The following is a 19,184-nucleotide window of genomic DNA, read 5'->3' as shown; positions in this document are numbered from 1 at the left end:
CCATTAATAAATATTCATTTTCCTTTTCTCTCTCCAGTAGCATTTTCTCATCAATCATGACTGAAATCACAGCTGTGAAAGCCCTTTATCCGTTACTGTTCATCTCTACATGATGCTGCGCATCCTCACAAAATGATAAAATTATTGAAGATTGGGTGCGAACCTTTTGTTTGGTGTAGTTTTTAATAGTCATCGAATCTGTGTTTATTCCCAGAATGAAATCGCTTTGTTATTTTTTTCTTCATCTTCTTCAAGTACATGTATAAATCATCCCATTGGATTCTCCTGTCTTGTAAAAATAAAAACGATCCCCAAATGTTCAAGAATTACTCAGGGACTATTCAGTGTTCAATATGTCAAAACAGCCAAGACAGACAGTCAGGAAGAAGATTAGAATCAATGAAGAAAAATCCATCCTGGGCACAAGTTGTCCTGCTGCCAGCACTGTCGGGGAAAGGCCTGCTCGCTCGGCGCTCTCATTACTGGGAGAAAAAGTCTTCAAGCATGAGAACAGGGATGAGCCTGCAGTCTCTGCTGCCTGAGTTCTTAGGACAAATCCACAGTTTATTTTGTGAAAATAGATACTCCTATGGAGTGGCCATCTGCTGAGCAGTTTTAAGATCCCCTTTATCTCTCAGTTACCTGTAGACAGGGAGCAGAATCACCTGGGCCAGAGCAGGGGGCTTAGCAACAACCAAAAAAAATGGGATGCTGAGATCTCTGGTTATGCCCTGCTGATCCACTGACATCAGAGGTCCTCTGCTGAGGGCAGGCTTTCAGCACAGTTCTCTCTCTCATCTCATCCTTCCCTCTAGCACTGGATATCCTCCAGTCTCCTTCTGCCTTATTTAAAAACCCACTCCACAAACGGGGGACTTTAAAAGGTTAACATCTGTCTGGTTTTCAAATAGGAAAACCAGCCCAGGTGTTGATAGTGTTAATAATCATCGATTATGGCTGCAAAAATGGGATCAATGAGCACATCACAAACCAATACTCCATGAGCACCTTCTGTGGGCAATGGCCCTGTGCCAGGATGCACATCTGCAAAAGCGGCCTTTGGAAATGGTGGTGTGGCTGCAGACGGGGGAGGCAGGAAAGAAGGGAGGCCAAGAAGTTGGGGCAGACTTATTCTGAAGAAAGTGAACATGGAGGAAACAGGTTTTATCTTCCCTTTCCATGGAAAATCCTAGAATATACAGGAAAAGATATCTGCTCTCATTTGATTGCTAAACTCACATGATGGCAGATGGAATCCTGGCCTTGGAACTACCTAGCTTGTCTTTAAAAGTCCTTGTAAACCTTTGACACTGATACTTTCTGGTCTGGAAGAAAAATAAATTCAGTTCTCTTGTATGGAAGTCAGAGACAAGAGACTGCTTGAACCCCTGCCCACAATCAAAACCCCAAACTTTTTAGGGCTGAGTGAAAAGGGATGTGCATCAAGCCACCTCTCTCATTCACAGAATGGCAACTTGAGGCCCAGGGAAGCTGACATTGGCCCAGAGTGATGCATCCTGGTGGTCATGTGTCCAGGGTTAGAAACCAGGTCTCTGGGTTTCCACAAATCTCCCCACATATCTTAAGTGGGGGTGATACAGGCAATGTGTTATTTCTTCTGGTGGAAAGCTAAATGTTGACTACAGCTTCCATCAGCCTGAACAACAGATCTGAGGATGGCTGCAGGACTGGACCAGGAGACCCAGGTTATCAATGAAGTACAGGACTTTTAATAGAGACCTCCACAAATGTGTCTTAGGAAGTGCCACCAATACCCATTGTGGATTTGAGTGTGTGACTCGAAACTTCACTCTGGCTTCTTCACTTGTAAAGTAAAACACAGACACAACTGCTCTTAGACGAATCCTGGAAGATCAAATTAATGATTCATTATGGGCACAAAGAATTCCATGAAGATGACTGTTATATTTGACATTATCATTTCCAACAAACCTGTTGTAAGACTAAATATTGAAAGATATCTTTTTAACTTAAAAGATGGCAAATGGAGCCTGAATTAAACAATTTAATAGAGTAAAACCTCATAAAGCATCCCACAATCATGGCTGATATGCTCAAATCTTCAACACAGGTGCCCAATGTTACAGATTCCTGATGGGCTTCCAATTGTCCACATAATGGTCAGTGAGTACAGGCTGCTGGCACCCTCCCCAACCTACTGTGAACAAACTAGAAGAGAAAAAGAAAGGTTGTACGTTTAAGACAGATACTCAAAAACTAAACAAAATGTGTGAAGTTTCTAGGAAGATAGAATTTTGGTGGTTGAGGTTAGACTGTGGCCTCCAAGGGACGCAGGTAAGGGCCCTCTTAAAGACAGCTGGTCTGCCACTCTAAGCCCCAGTATGGCCCTTGGAATATCATTTTCTGGCTTGCTTCAACACAGGGTAGGAATGTGGTTATTTACATCACCCCAACCTTCCCCCACACAAAAGTACCACAGAGGGGGATGCCCCGAAATAGGGAGAAATTAGGAAACTCTTTTGGAAAGGGGACAAGGAACAATCCAGCATGAATATCAACACCAGAAGCTCTGTATCATCTCCAAATCACCAAGAAGAATAACCTAAGACCTAAGGTTTGCTCTCCCATCAAGATGGCCAGCAAGGCAGCTGACATTCCCTAGGGTGTAAAAGATGAGTTCAAAGAGAAAAGTGAAGTAGCTAAAGAGAATATGCACTGTTTTTTTTAAAAAAAAGACAACAGATAGAACAATCATTAGCAGAAGATAGGATATACAGCAAAAGGAAGACAGTTAGGTATTTAACTTTTTAATAATTTGTCGATATATGAGCTAATTCTCCCCACATATTCACTAAATGCCCTATTCATTCTTTCCTAATTTCTGATGCTGTCTCCATCCTCTATCAAGTTCAGATATATAGTTGGATTATAAAAACAGACTGTGAAAGCCAGTAGTACTAAGTTTACAGAGGAAATGTAGTAGAATATGTATTTACCTCAGATTAGAAAGGTGTCTGCCTTATAATGGAAAAAGTTTTATTAAACAAAACTCAAAAACCATGAAGGAAAAGAAAACAAACCAAAAGATTTCTGTTCCTCAAATGTCACTATGCAAAGGTCACAATAGGAGCAGCCTGAAAGAAGATACTGATAAGGAATTACTATTTAAATATACGAAGACTCTTTATATATCATTCAGAAAGATAGTAAGACCAATACACATAGGTAAAGAATAAAAACAGGCAACTCAGAGGGGACCTGAATGCCTAATTATAGATGCTCACGCTCAGTAGTCATCAGTGAGTATCACATTGCAATTATCAGATATGCAAAAATTAGAAAGTAGGTAACACTAAATGTTGAAAATAGAAATATGTATGTACTTCTGGCACCATTCTGGAAACAATCTGGCAGAACTCACTGAAATTAAACATACACATAGATAAATGACCTGGGAATCATCCCATCCCTGAGTGGCTACCCCAGAGAAGCTCCCTCCTCCAGATCCACAAGGAGACATTTACTAGAATGTCCAGGTTCACATTATTTATGACAACAGAAAGCTGGCTGCCAACTACATGCCCATGACTGCAGAAAAGATACCTAAATATAATGGAAGCCCACTATAAAATACTCTGCAAGCATCAAAAATCACCAACTAGTTTTACATAGCATAACATTAGACTATGAAGTAAAAAAATAAAAGTGAGATCTTCATCAATTGCTATTTATATGAATTAAAATATACATAATATGTTATCCTAAGGTATAAAGACAACTAAATATATACATAAATTGAAATGGAAGGGCATACATTAAATACACCACAGAGAGTGCTGATACAAGGAGAAAAAAAGGAAATGGAATTTGAAAAGGAAAGTAATAGTATTAAAATAAAATGAAATAGGCACCTGGCCTAGTGATAGTACAGTATTCACGTATACATGCATTCATTCATCCATCTAGTAAGCATGTGCTGAATGCTTGCTTGTGCCTTGTAATTATTCTAGGATCACAAAGGTGAGCGGACAGATGAGGTTCCTGACCTCATGCAACTTTACACTACTGGTGGACTGAGGAACAAAACTGAGGATTGTGAGTGAATCAGTTGGGCTCCTATGATGCTAAGGGAAATTGAGATGATGATAAGAATAACAATGACAAGGATATTACATTTGAAGTGACAGACACCTCAAGTTTAATAATTACCAAATTTCACTAGCATATATATTTAGTCTCACTGGCACATATATATATTAAATGAAGTGAATATAGGCAAACCAGGTTTTGGAGCTTGGTGAATTGTCTTTGGAGGCGATTTTAGATTGCCAAACCATAACAGAAACTCCTTATGGAAAGACCTCAAGTTATCTGTTTTCCCAGCATAATTTCCCATGCCTTGTTCTGTCTACCAGATACACACAGCACTCAAACAGCAAAGGATGTAGAAAGGAAACATAATACCACCCGATTAGCTAAAAGTTTCTAGTGTCATCCCTCATTAGGTTTTTTTTTTTCCCCTGGAGCCCAAACAGCTCAGGTCTCCATTGCTGTGCTGGATTCTGTTTCCTGTGAATGAATCTGCCTCTAATCCAGGGAGTCAAGGGCAAAAGATGGAGATGGATTCCTTCTAACACAGAGAGAGTGCTGGTCAGTGCAAAGTGAGTACTTCACCCAGCCCCTTGTCATCCTAGGTCCTCCCCCAAAAGCTACTCAGAAGAAATGAATTTTCATGAAAATTCTACTGTGAAATCTGTATTTACAAGACAAAGTAATGGCTTTGCAACCTCAGACAGTGGCACAGGACTGCATATGTGTTGTGCTTGCAAACAACAGAGGTGATAGGTTGGGGTGGGGATAAGGTGGGGTCAGAATATCCTCTGGATAGGGCACCTCTCCTCAAGTTTAAGACTAACATATCTCATCCTTAAGGATCCTTCTTTCAGATACTCAATTTCCAAGAAAGGGGCTCATTTCCTTAAGAACTTGCTATTTCTTCATCACTTGCTATCTCTACCTTTCTTAGACCCTAAACATCCTGGATCTCTTTCATCCCATGTTCCTCCCTGCCTCCTCTCGACACTTTTTCTGCTTCTCTGGAATGGGAAACACAATCAGAATCACCGAAGACTATGAATAATGGCTGATGCTGGAGGCGGGCAGAGATTTCCAGAAGAAAACATGTGCACTTTCTCAGGGTCAGTGCACAGCACTTAAAACCTCAGACAGAGCGCTCTTAAAACATGGCAACACCCTCCAGTGTTGGCAAGGGTACAGGGAAGTGAGCACTGTCACAGGACTTGGCAGTGCATTTCAAGGGCTTTATGCTTGTCCATAACCTCTGACCAGTAATTGCTCTTATGGGAATTTACACATAGGAAATTATCAGAAATACAGGCAAAGATTGACATTTAGAAATACTTAATGCAGCATTTTGTATGTGACCCACATGTCATCTGAGGCCTTCCTGTCCTTTGAAAATTAAATAAAGTCATTCCAAGGCCCTATCTCATATCCTCTGGAAATTCCATTGTCTTCCTCAAGATTTCTGATGATTCTTGGGGGCTTCACCTTTAAGTTCCTATAATGAATGAACTCTAAAACTTCCCAACATCAACTCAACGCTTTATACCAAAAAAGGTCAGGGAATATAGATCCTCTTCTTTACTTTCTCTCCAAAACAAACTCATGGAATGTGTATATGCTTTGGTTTTGATTAAAAAATTCAGATAAATAGACAGAATAACACCACAGGAATACTTTAAATTTTAAAATTAAAAGACACTTCTCAAAAAATTCCTTCAGTCACTCAGACTTCCAGCAGTGCTGGCCCCTATAATGTTGTTCAGCTCAGGGCCCGTTTTTGTTTCAATCTCTTTACTTCCCCTTCTCTTACTTCTCTACTTGCCCTAACCCCAAATTTTGTCTAACACAATAAAAAGAGCATTGTAACTCTGTTTTACTGTTTGTAGGTACACCAAGCCCTCAGAATCACACCAAGGGCCTATTGAGATATTCTCTGATATATGGTCAATGATGAAAGATTTATTTTCTTTCCTAATAAAGACATACAGAGAGTAAACTTTCCTTTTTGTTAGCTAATATCGTCATGCTTTCATGTGATGTCTGGAACTACGGCAGTCATTTTGTAACCACAGGGAGAAAACACAAAGACCAAGAATAGAAAAGTAGAAGGGGCCAGGGACCCTATTAACTTATTGACCTGTGAAATTAATTCTAAAAGGAATTACCATCAGAATTCTTTTTATGACAAATAATAAATGTCTCTTACTTTTTAATCATTATTTAAAATATTTTTAGATAAAGAAAACTTTACCTGCCAGCTAATGACATTTATTCATTTATTTATTTTTTTGAGATGGAGTCTCACTCTGTCACCCAGGCTGGAGTGCAGTGGTGCTATCTCAACTCACTGCAACCTCCTTCTCCTGGGTTCAAATGATTATCCCGCCTCAACCTCCCAAGTAGCTGGGATTACAAGCGCATGCCACCACACCCAGCAAATTTTGTATTTTCGGTAGAGACAGGGTTTCACCATGTTGGCCAGGCTGGTCTCGAACTCCTGACTTCAGGTGGTCCACAAGCCTCGGCCTCCCAAAGTGCTGGGTTGCAGGCATAGGCTACCACGCCTGGCCAGCTTAACATCAAACATACATCAAACTCTTTCGATATCTCTAAGTCTCATTATTTCCCTGTCTTTACTATGGGCATAACAATAGTAATTCACTATGTCAAGTTCTTGTGGAGACTTAATAATCTAATGCTTACATCTAGTAAATAGCCTATAGATATTATGCTTGTTATTTATGTCATTTATTTCCTGAATAATGATTATGTGCCTATTCTGTTTTAGGCAGTGTAGTAAGCATTAGAGATTACAAAATTTAAAAATTAGAGCTTTAAGATGCTCATTGACTAGCAGCCTTTAACAATATGGTCTTCCATGCCCTGTTATTTGACAAACCCCACAACAAAGCCTTGGCTCTGAATCCATCTTATTCACATGTCGTTCACCTAGTAAGCTATGCTCTTTATTGGCTGCATTTGCTCTTCCTTCTGTCCTACTCTTTCTTCTCATTCTTCAAGAACTAGGAAATTCATCCCTCCCTGACTTACCTACCTGCACAGTATATTGGTCCTTAGTTGCTCTCTGTGATCCATAAAATGTGCATATGCCTCCATCAGCATGTTTCATGAATAGTGATGGGAATTTGATGATATAAAGGCAAAGATCCAAAAAAGAAAAATTGAATTCTCTAATCAATGCTTCTCCCTGATGGGATTCTGAGAGAAATGCTCTCAAAGAACGGTAGCCAAACGGGAGACACGGCACTGAGATCAGCTTAAAGAGTGTGCTCACCCAGCACTTAGCCTCATGAAAAGTTGGGTTAGAGAAATGGGTTGAGTTCAAGGCCAAGAAGGGTGTCCTATTTCTTTCTTCCCACTGCTGTAAAATATAAACTTTGCATCTTGCCACCATCACAGAGGCCACATAAAGAAAGGAAGATCAGAGCAAAGAGGAAAGGGAATGGTCAGGCATCAAAGAAGGTACAGTGTTGAGTTGTCAAGTCTATAAAATACTGCAGAACAGAGAGAGAGGGACACAGCCAGCCCCTTCCTAAGGACTGGCTCCATGCAGATATGTTAACTCAGGGCAACAGGAAGGGCCAGAAGGCACAATCAGTGCCTTGAAGCCTGATTAGTTATATTAGTAAGGTTTTCTTCCCTGGAACATTTCAGATGAAGGGAGAGGAGATTATTAACTGCCTTTCTCTATAGTATGTGTATGACTAACTTTTAAATATTTATATATTTGCTAAGCTGTATTAGTGGCAAGCTGCATTACTGTTCAACAATGTCTACTGCCCTTTCCAAGATAGTCCTGCCTGTGGCCATGTGACTTTCTTTGGCCAATGGAGTATGAGCTTCTAACCAGATGAAAATACTCTTGGTTAGAAAGTTTGAGAGCCAGAACTTGCTTCCCCAAAGTACCATTTCACTGTCAAGGTAACCAGCCGTGTTCTAGAAAGTGGTGGCTTCATCACACTGGGCTCTGAGAAGAGGTGGATGAAACAGAGTACAGCCCCCGGCCAGCCATCAGTAGGCCAGCAGTGTGTGAACACTAAAACTCATGATTTTGGGGTGTTTGTTATGGCAGCACAGCCTCACTAATCCTGATGAGCCCAGGAGTTCCTCTAGAAACATATCCATCATGGCGTCATCACAGCCTGTTTCATTATGGTATCAACAGATACCACAAAGATACCATCAGACCCCAGTGCATATGCAAGCTCAGTGCATCTGCTGAATAAACTAATAAATGTTTTAAATCAAAACTAGTATTTTCTTCACTTGGAGGCAACATATAGTAAAAGAAATTAGACTTTGGAGCCACAAGTACTAATTTTAAATCCCATTTGCCACTTCCTAATTATGAAACCTTGGGCAGTTCAACTTTCTAAGTCTCAGTTTCCTCATTTAAAAAAACATTTTGTTTGAAATGCCCTTCTTCGAGAGGTTCTTGTGAATGTTAAATGAGATAACATAATAAAGAAACTGGCATGTTAACAGGACACTGTCTATTGTATTTATTCTTAATAATATTGTCAACTTTAAAATTTTATTCAAGAAAACTGCACACAATAGCAGTGGAGGTAAAAAAAAAAACAAAGGAGTAATATACCACAGATAATTCTACAGTACAATCAACAGCTCTGAATAATTGATTGGTTGTGCAGAATTGAGGAAGAAGAGGGAGAAGTAAAATAGAGGATAATTACTAGATTTACTAAAGAGATGCCACAGATACCGGTCTCTCATTTACACAGAGCGGGCAGAGCAGGTTGTATGTGACTTGGTTTGGCTGCTGGACAGGGACATGGAATTGTAAATTCAATTTTCAGTATCTGGGATTCCAGAGAGCCATGGGTCACTCATGTAGAGTTGCTGAGTTGATAACTGAATGTACGGGTCTGAAACGTGGCAAAGATAAATGTCTGAGAATATAAATGCTTGTTGATCAAATGAATGGTTAAATGAATGGTGGAATGCAGGTCAAGAGGGATAAGTTAATTCTTATGAGTTCTTCATAAGCATATTTCGCATTTTATTTTTATATTTTTTGCATAACCATCCATTGTTTATGGTAAAGGATTAATTACTTTGAGCCATATTTGTATATATTCTATTATAAGGAATTTTTTAAAAACTATTTTGAAATTTCAAATTTTGATAAAAAGGAGACCATGTCTATTTAAGCAAATACAACAATAGTCACTGAAGATAAACCACTTAGGAAGCATAAAAGAACTAGCCTTATTATGCAAAAATTTCAGAATGCTAATTGTTTAGCACTAATTTTTGTGTTTTATACATTTTAGTCAGGAGCATCTGAATTAGCACTAATTATTAACTACAAAAAAAGATGATAGACGATAGCATGACTTTTTCAAAATTACTGATTCAACAACCTTTTTTTTTTTAAACATCCTCTCTGAGAAAGTTATCCATACTGCGAGATGAATTAAAATCAGACATGATTCTCACCTTCAAGGGATGGGGTGGTGAACTACAGCACGTTAGGACTGCGCCACAAGGCCAGCTTACAGGGAGCAGGCAGTGGTGACTTCAACTGAGGAGGTATCTTTTATTTTTCTAGAGATTGTCACTTTTGAGCTTCTGAAAAATTAAGCATTATCTGTATATATAGATAAAGTGGTTTGAGGAGGGTATTATAAAGGGAGGAATTACAGAGGAAAAGGTATAGAAGTGAGAAAGGGTTTGGTACTATGTAAAAAGGGAAAAAATCCTCAATTTGATTATAACCGAGTATTTATAAAGTCGTGAGCATTAGGAGAGAAAAATGTAGATTGAGGCCAGGTCCTGAGGGATTTTTGAATATCAGGCTAAGGAATGCAGTCTTTATTCTGTAGTAGATAATAAGGCTTCATTGAAAGAACTTGAGCAGAAGAGAGATTGACTCTTACAGGGAGTTTCAAAAGAATGACATATGGGGGCATTCTCGGGGATAGGTTTTCTCATCTTAAAGTCAGGGAAATAATATTTACTGCATGAGGTTGGTTTTAAATGAGATACCCTATATAATTCCTGTGCTGGTAATAGATTGCCTTCCCATCCTCTTTCCTGAAAGTGACCTGATAATATCCACCTGCTCCTCATTAAGACCCCAAGGGCAGCAACTGCAACAACATGGAGATATTAACAAGGGCAGGTGCTGTAAAGGCAGTTGGAGCCCCAGAAGCAGGGATTTAGCAGATAAAGGCAAGAAATAAAAAGAGAAAAGAGGGAAGAAATGTTTGCCAAGGGCTGTTGAAAAGAAATAAATTGGAAACCTGTTATGCATGTATCTGGGACACCGCTGTTAACTCAGGGAGGGGACAGCTTACGAAGGGAGCTCCAGTGGCTCCTAGAGCACCCAGGAAGCCAGACCCTTGGCTTGTGTGTGTGTGTGTGTGTGAGGGGACACCGCCACAGATCCCAGCTGTATTGGCTGGCAGAAGGAAGCTGAAGCTCATCACCATGATTGTTTCATTTAGAAAAATTGTTCCATCAAGTCGCAATTGTGACACCACAGCAGTATCTACAGGCAAATTGACACGTGCAAATTTCCTACAGGAAAATCTGCTGAGGTGGGAGCAAGAACCCTAAGGGCACCATTAAGGAATAAACATAAAGTGTGGAAACAGCTGAAGTCAGGCCTCGACTGTTGCACAGATTAAGTCCTTGAACATATGCAGAAAGCCCTGTTGAGGAAACCTCACAGTCTGGTCCAAATACCAAACTGGTAAGTAGTTGGCCTGGCCTCTGAAGTATCATTGTCATCAGTACCCAGGGAACAATGTGTTCACTGCTCAAGAAAGAGGCAGAAAGGACAATGCTTAACACTTGCTCTCCAAAGAGGTCAGAGTCTAGAAAGGGAGAGACAATATGTCTTCTTGAAATTATGAAGCCCTCAAGGCCCCTGTGAAACATGTAGATAGATACTGAGGCATAGAGCCGCTCAGATGGGCTGTATATAATCGAGCTGCTATAATCAGGGTGTTTGCTGAAAGATGGGGCACATGAGTTAAAGCTTGAAGAATGGATAATGGAAACAAATAGGGCTAAGAATACAAGGTAAACAATAACAAGGGTGTGTCATTAGTAACAGCAAAGTTAACTCAAAGAAACAATGACTCCACTATTTCTGCTTAGTGCTTACTGAGGTATACAGATTTTACAGGCATACGACCATAAAACATCTAAGGAAATGTTTTATTTCACCATAAGTAAAAATCAAGTCAAAATGGATGAGAGACTTTGAGAACTCAAACTATGAAACTACTACAAGAAACTATGGGAAATAATCAACAAAGTCAAGAGACAGTCTACAGAATGGAAGAAAATATTTGCAAATATTTCTACCCATCTGACAGGGATTAATAACCAGAATATATAAGGAGCTCAAACAACTCCATAAAAAAAAAAGAAATCTAGTAATCTGATTTTTTAAATCGTCAAAATATTTGAATAGACATTTCTTAAAAGACATACAAATCACAAACAGGTATATGAAAAGGTGCTCAACATCATTAATCATTAGAGAAACGCAAATCAAAACTGCAGTGAAGTATCATTTCACTCCAGTTAAATGGCTTATATCCAAAAGACAGGCTGTAACAAATGCTAGCAAGGAAATGAAGAAAAGGGAACCCACGTACACCGTTGATGGGAATATGAATTAGTACAACCACTATGGAGAAATGTTTGGAGGTTCCTGAAAACAACCTAAAAATAGAGCGACCATATTACCCAGCAATCCCACTGCTGGGTATATACCCAAAAGAAGGGAAATCAGTCATATCAAAGAGACACTCCATGTTTGTTGCAGCACTGTTCACAATAGCCAAAATTTGGAGGCAACCTAAGTACCATCAACAGATGAATGGATAAAGAAAATTTAGTGCTTATATACAATGGAGTACTTACTATTCGGCTATTAAAAAAGAACGAGATCTTGTCATTTGCAACAACATGGATGGAACTGGAGGTCATACTGTTAAGTAGGCCAGGAACAGAAAGACAAATATCACATGTTTTCACTTATTTGTGGGACCTAAAAATCAAAACAATTGAACTCATGAGAGTATAAGGATAGTTACCAGAGTCTGGGAGGGGCGGGGAGGGAGGAAGGAAGGTGGGAATGGTTAACGGGTACCAAAAAATATAGAAAGAATGAATAGAGTCTAGTATTTGAGAGCACAGCAGGGTGACCATAGTCAGTAATAACTTAATTGCACATTTGAAAATAACTAAAAGAGTATAATTGAATTGTAACACAGAGGATAAGTGCCTGAGGGGATAAATACCCCATTCTTCATGATGTGCCTATTTCACATTTGCATGCCTGTATCAAAACATCTCATGTAACCTATCAATATATACGTATACTATGCAGCCACAAAAATAAAATATAAGGATAAGAAAATGTTTTAAAAAGTTATGAATCACTTCTCCTCCTCCTAACCTGTCTCCTCCAGGGCCTCTACTAAGAGCCCTTCTGCAGGACCCTGACAGGCAAGCATTCTGCCTGGCTCTGAGATGGTTTTAGAGCTTAGGTTATCTTCTGAGCAGCCGCAAATCATCCCAGCTCTGCACCAGAGAACCTAGGCAAAGAATTGCTTGTATTTTTCTCCTAAAGAGAGAATGTAAGCTCCATAAGGTAATAATGTTATTGAATGAATGAATGAACAAATGAGCGAGATAGATAAACTTTTCAAAAGAACCTAAACTGGAGGCCTCATACATACCCTAGCAAGCGGGGTTGGCAACTGTGCACACATATCATTATCTGTTGAATGACTGAATGAAATAATGTAAAAAGAGAAAACTAAATAAGTGAATAAATTAACGAATGAATATCCTACTTCAAATGGTATCACAGTTTTCACCCCTGAGAAAACCATCTTTCTGAAGGCATGCCCTGGGTAAACTTTGTGATGTGTTCACTGTAGCAATCCCCTCAGTAGCTGAGTTGAAGGTTCCAGTTCCCCTCTCAGAGTCTACGAGACACCTAACCCTGTTCAAACCCCCACCGCAAATACACGAGCACACATGACCGACCCAGCTTGCTCAATGTCATAGGTGTATGTGACCACAAAACCTAATGGGTTGCCTTGCAGGTTCTTAGGGACATCAAAATCAGCCTGTTTGATAAACGGGAACAATGATACTGGTCCATTCTGAGCTGGAGTTGCAACGATTTCAGGACTCTGTGATTTGGACTGTGTGCCCTTCATGGATTAGAACACTGGTGCCAGGAGAGGGCTCAAGAGTAGTAGTATTATCGCTCCTATCTCTCTTGGCTTAATTCATTTGTGATCTCCTTTTCCAGACATACGTAACATATTTTGTTTTACCCTACTAGTAAGTCATCAAGTCCCCCGTGCCAATACCTAGAATCAAGGTATCATAGCCTCCAGCCCATGTTTGTCCCATGCACCCTACACCTGACAACTTCACCAATGTGTTTTTCTTCCTGGTTGGAAACATGGCTCTTTGGGGGTTGTGAACATCTACAAAATTTTCTATATAAACTTTCATGTTCTAAGAGCACACAAGTGCTTCCCAAAGGGCACGCTCTATAGACAGAGGCTCTTGGCAGAGCTTCAACGCTGAGACTCAGGGTGGGTACAGGCTATTTGCTCATTACCAAAATGTCGCTGGCTGCTCTTCCTTCTGCACAGTGGCACTGCCCACATGCCCAGGGAGTGGCCTTCCACTCAAGATGCAGCACACCAGCATGACTCAGACAAGCTCGGGCTCTCTGTGGCATTTCATTTAGTGAAGCACCATAAAGTTCTAGTTTGGTTCGGTTCTCTTGTGGCAGGCAGTTATCCTCCCAATAATGAAAATGTTGAGGAGTGGCACTGCTTTTAGCAACCATAAGTTCCTGGTTTGCATGAGTTTTTGTTTGGTTCACAAATCTCAGGCCTCAGTCTTTGTCTTCTGAATATGAGCTGACCCTTTACCTGTGGAGACTTGGATCCCATCTGAAAAATAAGAGCAGCTCCAAGCTAGAAAGCAGCACAAGAATGAGCTCACCCCAGCAGACAAAGATGGAGCCCATTAGATATTCATCTCAGTCTTGCACGCAGGCAGAACAGTAGGCAAGCAAAGTGCCAACTATTAACACGATTGAAGTCAATGATGAGACATGGTGGCCGTGACCAGGAGGTGACTCTGGCAAGGCAGAGGGTAGCAGGAAGGCTGGGAGGTGGGCTGGCTGCCTGGAGTGCAGAGGCATAATTTCCTCTACCTTCTTGCTGTCAGTCACAGCTCTTTATATAGCACCAATGTCATGCTGCATCAGCTGCACCTGTGCCCCGTGTGATGACTTTCAGACTCAGATAAATACCATCAACGGACTACAGGATGATGGGCACAATGGAACACCCTAGTGATTGATCTGTTTGTTTTCATCCTGAGGCTGTGGGCCTATTATATAAACACTGGTATTTTGAAGGAAAGGCAGGAGAAAGGACTCTTAGGTGGACTTTTTATTTCTTGTTTTGTTTGGAAGATGGTGGTGGTTGTTTGCTCTTTGGTTTTTGCTGTTGTTTTAAATAGATGAAAGTGAAGGTTTTTTTCAAACTCATAGCTCTGGACACAAGCAGCAGGACTTTATTTACCAGCTCCAGCTCCTCGCTGAATAGCCTCTACAGCTGACAAGAGTCAATGATTCGTTGATTTCTCTGCTCTATTGCAAAGTTCTGCTGTGCTGCCAGAACTGCCATGAGAAGTGGAGGGGCCATGTGATGTTCCTCAGAGGCTGCACCTCCTAAATGCTCCCAAAGACAGCCCTCTCGCATCACACTGCTGGATGGAGTCCGTAGATCATATCCTTTCCCTCATTTTACACAAAGCTAGCTCGGTTTTGAGAACAATGTGATGCCTAGCTGCTGTATAAGTCATTGGCTTTTGGATTATTTAATTTCAAGAGAAAATTATTTAAAAGGAAAACACTTATAATTGAAATTATTAAGAAATTCTAGGTCATAAAGTGCTACCATTCTTCAAACTTGGATATTGTTTTTATTCTCCAGTTTTTAAAATCCAGGGGGAAAAAGTATTCACAATTTGAGTGTCTCTTTCCTTATCTGTTCACCCAAAAGAGTCCCTCAGTTAATATGTGACCATTTCTTTACCTATAGAATTGAGATAAGATCACTGAGAATTTAATGATTAGAGTGTTTTAAAGCTACTTTAAGAAGCACCTCCTTCCTTAGACCCTCTGGAGAACACCGTACCTTGGAGAGTCATTATATCAACATTATGTAGATAGGATCTAGGAACACTACACGTCAACTCTGCATCCCAATCAGGCCTTGAATTGAGTGATCCTGGAAATGACATGAAAAGAACCTGCATGTCCCTGTAGCAAATGGTAGATTCTAAGAGATAAACTGGTAACTCCCAGCCTCTGCTCATCAGTTCTCTTTTAATCAGCCTAGGATTAAAGAATAAGAAGTTGGAACATAAAAGTCTGTGCATTGTGAGAAAACTACCTCCAATTTTCTCATTTTGGGTGAGAAAGCTGTGAAGGGCAATTGACAACATGATGCACTTTTACAAACTACTTCTCTGCTGTTGTGCTGCTCCGTGTGGTCTGCGTACCAGAGCCAGTGTGCTAACAATTCGTCACTGATTTATAGCAAGATAAATACCAAAATGAAAAGGCAGCACATAGGTACTTGTATAGCAATTTGCCATGGTTATGATATCTAAGAAAGTAATCTGTGGATTTATCTTTTTGAATAGGATATAGACCATTCTGGGTACTGTCAGACTTAGGTGGTAAATTGCATTGGTTCAAACTGGGTACAAATCATGTGTGATAGGATGCATACATCTGTGACAGGCTGGAAATCAAGACTGATAGCTAGATGATAGACAGATAGATAGACAGACAGACAGAGAGATTTTAAAAAACAGGTCTTTTTCCATAGATGGTTTGAGAACCACAGTCTTTTTATATTCACCAAACTTATAAATTACCTGTTCATTGTCGCTCCTACTAGAGTGAATGTAAGTTTCATGAGGGCAGGAATGATGTCTGCCTTCTTCAACACTCCGTCACCAAAACTTAGTACAATTCCTAGTTTTTTGAATGAATGAATGAAAAAAGTTTAAAATTCTCCCTCCCTTTTAGGTTTGGCAGCCATTAAATATCAAGAGAAGGAAATCACAGAATTAGGTACATTTGTCAAATCAAGGCAAGGATCACTCACAAGCTCTCATCTCCCCGCTCAATGCCACCCAGTTTTCAACATCAAAGCAAGAATATAGAAAACTCAGGAACACATCTCCAAATGTATAAGGTGCACTTCTGGAGAAACATGATTCCCACTACAGAATTCATTTTATCACTGCTTTTTCAGAATCACAGCTACTCCCAAAGCAGAGTATAACTGACATTTCTTATTAGACTTATTGTTTGGAAGTTATCTGTATCCCACAAACATGGCATGTTTCCTTATAAACTTCAGAGTTTAAATAAGTCTAAAGTTTCAGGGTTGCTGACATTACCAAAAACCACAAAAGTCATAACTTTATTCCCTTAGAGGACACGAGTGAGACAGACCGCACTCACCTTATCATAATATTTTTATTTAAAATATATTTTCTTGATGAGCACTAGAAAGAAAACACATTAGGCTAGAACCTACAGTGGCTCCCACCCATGGGTGATACAGTTCCATAAGAGGCATATGGGGACTCCACTAACCTATTGCTGCAAGCTTCCCAAGTTATAATGGCGTAAAACAACCATTGTATTATGCTCACAGATGTCGTGGGCCTAGAATTCCGACAAAGTACATTGGAAATAGATTTTCTCTGCTCCACAGAGCCTGGGATCTGAGGATCTGATAGCTGTTAATTACTCAGATAAATGAAGAATGACTGGAATCATCTGGAGACTCTATCACTCACGAATTTGGTAGCTGGACCAATGTGACTCAAATATGGAGCTTAGATGAGATCAGATCTACTGTATTTATGACTTCTGTCTATAGATGAGGCTTCCTCACAACATGGCAGCCTCAGGGTAGTTGACTTTTAACCTGGTGTCCCAGGCCTCCAAGATTAGGGCTCTGGCAAAGAAGAAAGAAGCTATGTGACCTTTTATGAGCAAACCTTAGAAGTTACATAGGGGCACTTTCACAGTACTATGTTTGCCAAAACAGGCACAAGCTCACCTAGACTTAATTATATAGGACCTACCTGCTGAAGAAAGAGTGGCAAAGAATGCATAGTCATTTTTAAAAGCCTCTCTGCTGCAGAAAACATCTAGGACTTTAGTAAACAGGAGCCACAGATGCTAAAGATCCTACAAAGCATATGATAATCTCATGCCTCAAAGAACCATTCTTACCAGGATGCCTGGAGTGTCTCTGTTCACAAATATGAGAATCTTAAGGTTGGAGACCTATTAATGTCTGGTATCTATAAGGAACTTAAAAAAATTTACAAGAAAAAAAAAATTCCATTAAAAACTGGGCAAAGGACACGAGCAGACACTTCTCAAATGAAGACATACATGCAGCCAACAAGCATGTGAAGAAAAGGTCAATATCACTGGTCATTACAGAAATGCAAATCAAAACCACTGTGAGATAACATCTCACTCCAATCAGAATGGCTATTTTTAAAAAGTCAAAAAATATAGTAACAGATGCTGGCGAGGTTTCAGAGAAAAGGGGATGCTTATACACAGTTGGTGGGAGTGTAAATGAGTTCAAATGTTGTGGAAAACAGTGTAGCAATTCCTCAAAGAGCTAAAAACGTAACTATCATTCTACCTAGCAATTCTATTACTGGGTATATACCCAAAGGAATAGAAATCATTCTACCGTAAAGATGCACATATGTGTATGTTCACTGCAGCACTATTCACAATAGCAAAGACATGGAATCAACATAAATGCACATCAAAAGCAGACTGGATAAAGAAAATGTAGCATGTATACACTATGGACAATGTCACCGCCATAAAAAGAATGAGATTATGTCCTTTGTGGAACATGGAGGGATTTGGAGGCCATTATCCTTAGCAAACTAACACAGGGACAGAAAACCAAACACCACATATTCTCACTTATAAGTGGGGGCTACATGAAGTGAGCACATGAACACAAAGAGTGGAACAACAGACACTAGCACCTAGTTGAGGGTGGGCAGAGGGGGACGATCAGAAGAAGTAACTATTGGGTACTAGGCTTAGTACCTGGGTGATCAAATAATCTGTAAAACAAACCCCAGTGACACAAGTTTACCTATATAACAAACCTACACATGTACCCCTGAAACTAAAATAAAAGCTTAAATAAATAAAAAGTTGGGGACCTAGAAGAATGACAGAAGCCATTCCACCCAAGGACACCACCCCTCCACCATTTTACAAAAGAGGAAGTACAGGTGAAAAGTCTGACTGAGGTTGTTGGGCTGAAACTAGACTCCAGGCCTCTTGCTTCCAAGTTTGATAGTCCTAAGCTCTTTTTTGAGATGAGACAGCTTTTCCAAGTAAATCCATTTTGAAACCCCTAGTGCATAAAATCACCAATGGATTTTAATTAAAACTCATGAAAGTGTGATGAGTAACAGGATATTTACAAGATCTCAGGGTATCTGTCCCCACACTATTTACTAGTTAAATAGAAGAGTAACTTTTCAATGGAAAAATCTGGTGGATACAACCTTTACCTAGTGATCAAAGTGACAAAAGGCCATTGCTTGCCTCCTGAGAGGAGGGGCTAGAAGGCACAACATCATTGTTATGATATTCTTACCCAAAATGCACAACATGAGTCTAATCCTGATTGAGCAACATTTTACAATTATTTATTGGTTGTGATTTTCAAAAGCCTCAAGAATGTGAAATGCGGTCTACTTATTTTCAAGTGATTCAAAAAAAATACTATACGAATACACACATATACACACACACACACACACACAGAAAATGTAGTACATATACACTATGGAATATGTCACAGCCATAAAAGGAATGAGATTATGTTCTTTGCAGGAACATACATGGATCTGAAGGCCAGAATCCTTCGCAAACTAATGCAGGAACAGAAAACCAAATACCACATGATAAAAGAGAAGGATACATTAAA

This window comes from Sapajus apella, unplaced genomic scaffold (assembly GCF_009761245.1).
Source record: "Sapajus apella isolate SASKATOON/1434 unplaced genomic scaffold, GSC_monkey_1.0 scaffold31, whole genome shotgun sequence".
Lineage (NCBI taxonomy): Eukaryota > Metazoa > Chordata > Mammalia > Primates > Cebidae > Sapajus > Sapajus apella.
The sequence above is the reverse complement of the archived record's forward strand: the minus strand, read 5'-3'. Positions refer to the sequence as shown.